The 7511-nt window shown below is 39.6% G+C and overlaps 1 long non-coding RNA gene across 1 annotated transcript; it reads right to left on the bottom strand.

Annotated features, from left to right (window-relative positions):
• Nucleotides 1-351: 351 nt before the first annotated feature.
• On the bottom strand, nt 352-1887 carry LOC111607167. The gene is made up of 3 exons (XR_002752314.1): nt 1780-1887; nt 1200-1352; nt 352-897 (listed from the first exon to the last, which is right to left on the bottom strand). It is a non-coding gene; the product is annotated as an uncharacterized LOC111607167 (long non-coding RNA).
• Between the last annotated feature and the right edge of the window lie 5624 nt (nt 1888-7511).

Raw genomic sequence — 7511 nt, 5'->3', positions numbered from 1 at the left:
ATACATTGTTAAAGATGACTTTATTCATGGACTATAAAATAACACTTCAGGACCAAAGTAACACAACAAAAACAAAAAGTAAAGAAACGAGGAGACTGTTCAATATGACCAAACTAGAAGGGGATCCTTACATATTATCTCAATAAGACATCAGTATGATGTTAACATTCAGTTACATGTTTAAATCACATAGGTTCAACACTTTTCTTAACATATATAAATACACAAAACTAAAGTATAAAAACTCAATATGCGTCTGCACTACATTGATAAATTAATGATAAATAAAATAAATACGCAAACTTTTTAAAATCACATAGCACATACCATGATCAACTTCATAATGTTAGATTTTACGAAAGTACTGTTTTATACTTGCATAGTGTTTGATAAACTGTACTTTTTGGAATCAACAGCTCCTGGTTAATTGTAAGAAAGTACTGATAACATTCAGAATGCAGTCAAACTAATACAGAGATATTCCTTCATCACTTCTTTAGGCAGATTACGTCTTTCTTTGTTTTAGTCAGAATCGTTAGACCAAATAAGCTAGAAACTGGATTGATTGTAAAAAAAAATAATAATAATAACAACATGTTTGACAATGAAAGATTGATTTTTGCACAGAAAGAATAATTTTAGGAAGGTAGCCAGGAGGTACAAAACATTGGAAAGTGTCTTCCCCAACATTCTGAGAAATATATCGATGCCCACTTTTCAAGACATTAGCAGTGATCCCCAAAACTCTGAATCTGATGGATTACTGGATTCTGGTCTGCCTTAAAGGTCGCATTTCTCATGGTACTTCTGCAGCAGGGTGGTCAGTTTTTCAACGAAACCTTCTAGTGAGGCGATGGGAGCAGATCTCAGATTCGTGTCTTTACAGTACAGGTCCACCTACAGGGAGAAACAGCAGTCAGACCCAATGCTGCCATTTTTCTAAACAAATCATGTTTCCTAAAGCTATAAAGCCTGTTCTGTTTTCCTCTTACATGATTCCTTCCCACTTATAAAATTTTAGCCACTGCTTCCCTATCTGTTTGCTACATTATGTGGAAATCCTGTGGTTTCCTGGCAAGTATGTCTTTTTAATTTTGAGCCTTTCCAGATGTGTCGACAGAACAACCACCGAATGAAAACGTCAGTGTAAAATGCTACTTGTCCCGATTGGAGACAGCGAGTGTGTCATAGTTCCTTACCAGAAGTGGGCATTTATTAGTGATATTCAGCCGGCCTTCCAAGTGCTTGAGGTGTTCGACAACGTCATCGTCCTTCTGTAAGTTGCATTTAGTTAAATCCAGGCTGATCAGGTTTCCGACTCCATGGCTGAAATGACTAGGAAAGGCACATGTCTGCGCAGAGGAAGAAACACGGCGTTATAAAATAAACTCACACACAGTTATCTGACAGCTGCCAAGTTGTTTGACCACAAAATGCCACTGATCCCAGACTACTGCAAAGCTCTTTCATGAAGTCACTTAATATTTGGGTAGTTCCAAGGAAATTAAGCTTTCCATCTGGGTGGAGATTTAACAAAAGGTCCATTTAAAGTGTAACTTTTTTTTTTTTACTTAATCTGCACTTTTATCTGTTTCAGGTACAACAGCATCTAATAAGTGAAAGCAGTAAATCTGTGGTAAACGCTTCTAGAGGAAAATCCACTACATGTATAAATGCTCGTGTTTTAATCAGCCATAGTTTCATTAATAGCTTTGTATAACTCTGAAGAATTTTGAATTAATATGAGTAAAAGGTTAAAAAATGAAATGGAACCCTTACCTCCTCTGCTGTAGAGAGGCGGCTTAGTGATGAATTCTGCAGGAAAAAGCAAGCAGACGTGTTAATCGTTACTGCATGAAACCATCAAATCGCTCCCAGAGAGTGCAAATGCTAACTGTGCAACCATAACACAGGTCTTCATCTAACCGCCTCAGCTGGTTCACGTGTGACAGCAGCAGAGGAAAGAGGAAGTGGTGAAGGCATGGGGATGATGCTGAGCCTCTCTGGTGGCCCTGCACATCAGCCTCAGCTGCATGATGCAGACTGCTAATCTGGCACTTTTTAATTCTTCATTATAAAAGGAGAATCTTTTAGCAGGAATAGTTCTCCTAATTCTCCGTGCTGCTGCTGTGCTTTCTGCACACATTGGATCATTTTAAAGTCACACTGCACTAAAATAGTTGTGTGACTGTTTAAAGTCCCTGTTGACCTACAATCAGGAGTTAACAAGATAAACACTATATAGAAAAGTTATTTCAATATAGAAAGGTTATTTTTTAATATTTCAAGGTTTTTTTTAATTGAAAGCATGGAGTCTTTTCAAAGTCAGCTTAAAGGCAATGGAGAGGGCAGAGAGTAGGATTCTTAGATCAGGTTAGCCCCAAAGAGAAACTAGCAAGCATAGTGAAGAACTGCTATCTCCAGGGCAACCATCATAAACTTTAACTTTGCATTTAAAAAAATCAAACATCAGATATGTTCAGGAGTAGAAAAATTAAAAAATTATCGGTTGTGCTTACCAAGTTGTAGCTCCCAGAGCATTTCTGTCAAGACAGAAAAACAGGATTAGACACATCAGACCAGAAGCGTTACAACCAAAGAAGAGCTGAAGACAGTGAAGGAGCCGTAATGACAGTTAACTGACTGCATGCAAAGTTATCTCTGCATCGCTGAACCCACACACACACACTCATCTGCTCTCTCAGTGGCTGACATGACGACCAGAATGTTACACTTGTCAGTCAGTCAGATTGTGAAGTGCATCTCTTAACCCAAAGCAGAACTTTGCACCCAGTTCCTGCTGCCTTTACGATGCAGAGCACAGATATCTGAAGCACGGCGTTCCCAGTGTCTTCCTTACCTCTTTCAATGATCTCAGTCTATCTAAATTGATCTCAAACTCCATGACACCAATGTCCTCACAAGCTGTCGCACTGCAAGGATTGGAAGGAGGAGCAGCGGACATTTGATGAAAAGAGATGAAGAAAGGCAGCAGCAGCAGCAGGACGCTCAGCGTCCACGTGGAGGTAGATGATCCGGCCATGGCTTGCAGACAGACTCAGCTTCCACTCAACGTCCAGATGATAAACTTAAAACTAAGCCTTAGCCTGTCGTATTTCTGTTATCGACTTGGATTTTGTCACTATAAAGATCCAGCTAATGCAAGGTTCTGGTGTTCTGATGCTCTTGTTGCATGGAGGTTCTGCTGCTGCTTTGTCGATGGATAGGTGACAGGTCGAGGGCCTTAAATACAAACAGGTTAGGTCATTTCCTAACCTGTGGGGAATCCCAACCCATGTTGTCCTTGGTTTGATCATTTTCATTCAGAATGCTCCCACGCAGGATGTCCTTAGTCAACAGGACCCTGACACTACGGCAAGAGAGCTGCACTGTCAGCCACATATCAGCCAAATCTGACTGATTATGACTGTTGCGGCATTTCCTCACCTCTCTGAAAACATGGCGGCCTGTGCACAAAGGAAAGTCAGAAGCAGACATTTTTTCCTGCTGCTTTGCGGCCATGAGTGGGCAGAGTGCCCAGCCAGGTAAGGCTCCGTCATCCACGCTGACGTAGAGGGCAACCCAAGGCAACAGATACTCAACAGGACAGATTTATCAGCTCAGGTTGAACTTTGGCACTAGATTTTGGCACCTAAACGGTTTGATCTTTAGGAATGCAGAGAGCACCTTCACAATATCGTTTCCAGAAAAAATCATATTGTATCTAAGCTGGTATTAAATATGTTTTTAAACATGTGTTTCAGTGTCACTGAGTACAATAATGCCACGTTTCTATTATGTTGCTTTTCTGTAACTCTGTGTGCTTTTATTGCTCTTGCTTTCTACTGCACAATGTGAATTTGGTGGGAAATAATATTTAATCAATTCTTCTGGTAAAAACATACCAGAAGAAATAAAAAGAAAGTAATGTTGAATCTTTTTTTTGCTCTTCTCTGTGGCGCTCTTTGTGACTGTTACTGTTGCTACAACTGTTGCAGCACACACTGGATCAGGCTTGGGACTGAATTATAACTGAATTCAGTCCCAAGCCGGATCCACAGAACTGTTTGATCCATTTTCATATGAGGTCAGGTTGGATTAGAAACCATTTTTCTTGTCCTTGAAAATACTCTGAATGCTGCACTATGATGCTGGTTGAGTCCTTCAGCCATATGTGTTTTAAGATATTCACCAACAACCAAATTATTTCCTTCATTTAAAGTTTTACTGCGTATCTGAAGATGGGTCCTGGCAAAGAGCACTGCTTCAAGGTTCCATCAGTGATGGTCGAACGTAATGATGCCTGATCTGGAAGCTGTTTGTGTGCTGCTGCCTCCACCATAATGAAGAAGAACTCTTACTGGTTTTGTTGCTTCCTGACTGGTCTGCACATTTGGCTTGTCAAATAAATATGTTTACTTCCCTAAGTATTCATTTATACATCTCATATTATAGATAACCCTTAATATACTCCATTCCTATTTGGAAACAAACTTATTTTGTAATGAGGTTACTTAATTTGAACATTCAATTCAATTCAAAAACACTTTATTAATCTCAGATCCTAAATAAATGTAATTGTAACTCATACTATAAAATGTTCTTCATAAAGTTTATAATAATACTTGATTTTATAAAGAATCATTCTGTGCCCCATCATCTCCAGATGTCCCAGAGTCGACCCAAGAACAGAACCAGTCTTCTTTGTCGGGTTGTTAAATACTTGGCATTGATACTATGACCCCAAATCTTTGCTTAATTTATAAATGTTTTACTTTATTCTTAAAAAATACCACACTTTGGCAGGGGCGGTGGCGCTGGGGCAGAGCATCTGACCCATGAACCAGAGGCCTCAATCCTGGATGCAGCCATCATGGGCCCCGGCCCCGGCCCTGGCCTCGGCCCCAGCCCCGGCCCCAGTCCTGGCCCCAGCCCTGTCAGTTGACCTTTGCCACATGTTTTCTGCCCTCTCTCATAACTTGCCTTCCTGTCAATCTGCTGTGAAATAAAGGCCACGAGAGCCGAGAAAAAATCCTTTTGAAAAAATGTCATACTTTGCACATAACTTTAGATTTTTGTCTGTCATTAAGTAATTTTCCCCAAATGAAATCTGATGTTCTGATCAAAGTAGTGGTTTTGCCAAATATTGTTTTACTCAAGTTCTTTTTGTTTGTTTTCTGTTTTGGATTACAACGTTTTTCTTGTGCTTGAGTAAAATAAATTGAGAGTGGGAGCACGCTTTTACTAAAGTGACATTTTTGGCTTCTCTACCCACCTGTGCATTTTTCAATGGGCCCCAGGAAAGAACCGTAACTGTAAGTTGCCTACTGATCTGTTGCTGCATTCCAGTTAGCGCCAAATTCAGAGTTCCAGTTAACAAAGTCAGAGAAGTTGAAATTTCGACATGGCGACAAGCAGACATTGTTCTTAGTATATCTGATAAACATCATTTAAAACTTCACTTTCCACCAGAAAACACAACTCTCAGTTTGGCTTAGAGCTGGAGGCGCTACATTACATATAATACTTATTATAGTACTTTACTAGTGTGTGTTGTAAAAGAAACATGTTTTCACCATGACTTACTAATGTGTGAGGAGCAGCCATATTGAAAGGCAAAATCACTGATACTACCATCACTTACAATGTATAAGTCTGACTGTGGAATTGCTCCCACTTTCTGAGTGGGAAGCTTGACTTTGGGGGGAGTTCCAGTTGATTTTTCCAACTGGGAACTACAAAGAGAACTCACCATATACACCAGGCGTGTCAAACCCATTTTCATTTTGAGCCATATCAAGATTATGAAGATCCTCCAAGGGCCAACTGTGGCTGAGTGTATTTATGAAACCTGTTTACAAACCATTAAAATATGAATACCTATTCCGGTCTCAGCACTTGATGAGTACTTCTTAAAGTTAAATAATATTGAACATATTTTCATAATGATGTATACAAGTAAAAACGGCTTTGATTTGCTTGAATAGCTTTTTATTTAAGCATATAAGGTCATATTTATGTGTCCCTTTAGAGTCTAGAGGGCCACTTAAAAAGCTGTGGTGGGCTGGATTTGGCCCCCAGGCCTTGAGTTTGACACAGGTAACAACTGAACCTCTCCTTTAAGTCTATGTTCTCATCAAAAGCTTGGACAACTATATATTAATATTTTAACAGGTTGTTAGTGGGTAGTTTTATTGATATGTTGTGCCACAACTGACCCTTTGAGGACATACGTCATCTTGATGTAACTCAACATGAAAATGAGTCTGACACCCTGATCTAGCTCACATGTGTCAAACTCAAGGTACAGGGGCCAAATCTGGCCCGCCTTAGCTTCGTATGTGGTCCTCTGGACTCCAAATAACATCAATAAATCTTTCCAGTTTTTCACAAATATGCTAAATTCACACAAAATCAACAAATCTCTACATCTCTTTTTGATTTTTACTGATTTTTTTCTCATAATTGGTCAAAAACATCGAATTTGATTGACTGCTGACTCAGTCTCACTTGATGTCAAGTCGTAGTCTGTTATTGATAAGGCGAGTAATAAAAAGTCACATTTAACGTCATACATTCCTTACAAACATTTCTAACTTTCTAACTAACCACAAAGTCTGTGATTCTGATTGCAAAAAACCACAAAAACAATCACGAAATCCTGGAGTTACTGATCAGTGTGAAAAGATGTTCATTATTTCATTTTAAGAAACACTTATTGAATGGTGAAACAAACAGCTAGTAATTGATATTTTTTTCAGTTTAATGGTTTTATCAATACATTCTGGCACAACCGGCCCTTTAAGAACATTCAGATTTTTGATATATCTGTGAATGTAAATGAGTCTGACATCCTGTTCTAGGCGATGCTGCCAAGACATAAGGAGGGAAAAGTTATACATCTTCCCAGCGCTGAGGGGAGGGGAATCAGAAAACCATTTTCACTCCTTGATGATGTGAACCTGGCAACCCTGGCACCACAATCAGTTTGGTCTGTAAATAAACAGCCCTCTTCTGCTTCGGGAACCTCTGAAGCAGCTCGCCATGTCAGCTAAATTTAATATCGAACAACTACACCCAGTTCATTTTTTAAAAGTGCTTTTGTGGACTTTCTACTCATGGAGAGATCGCTGTCAGTCATTCTGTCAGCAGCGTGCTCCCACCTAAATGTCCTCTGACAGCAGCGACAACCTAAGATGTGGTGCTGTGGTTTTACTTTCCAAGAAAACCACTTCACAGCGTAATCTGCTGCATCGCCGTTGCTGTCTGAATGTGTTCCCCGGCTGCAGCAAGGCCTTGCTTATACTGATTGATGTGGAAATTTGTGAAAACCCAATTGTTTTAGACAACAATGTCATCTGCTTGGAAAAAACAAAAAGTGACCTTTAAAGTATTTTTGGGGGCGATTATTTCTCTCTATCTCCGGTGTAAGGCTGTGTGGTTGGGAAAAGGGCTGGGAATTTTTCTCACACTTTTCTTTCATGTTTATCAACAAAAGCAACACTGGAAAA

Source organism: Xiphophorus maculatus, chromosome 23 (assembly GCF_002775205.1).
Source record: "Xiphophorus maculatus strain JP 163 A chromosome 23, X_maculatus-5.0-male, whole genome shotgun sequence".
NCBI lineage: Eukaryota > Metazoa > Chordata > Actinopteri > Cyprinodontiformes > Poeciliidae > Xiphophorus > Xiphophorus maculatus.
This window is presented reverse-complemented; position numbering and strand designations above follow the sequence as displayed.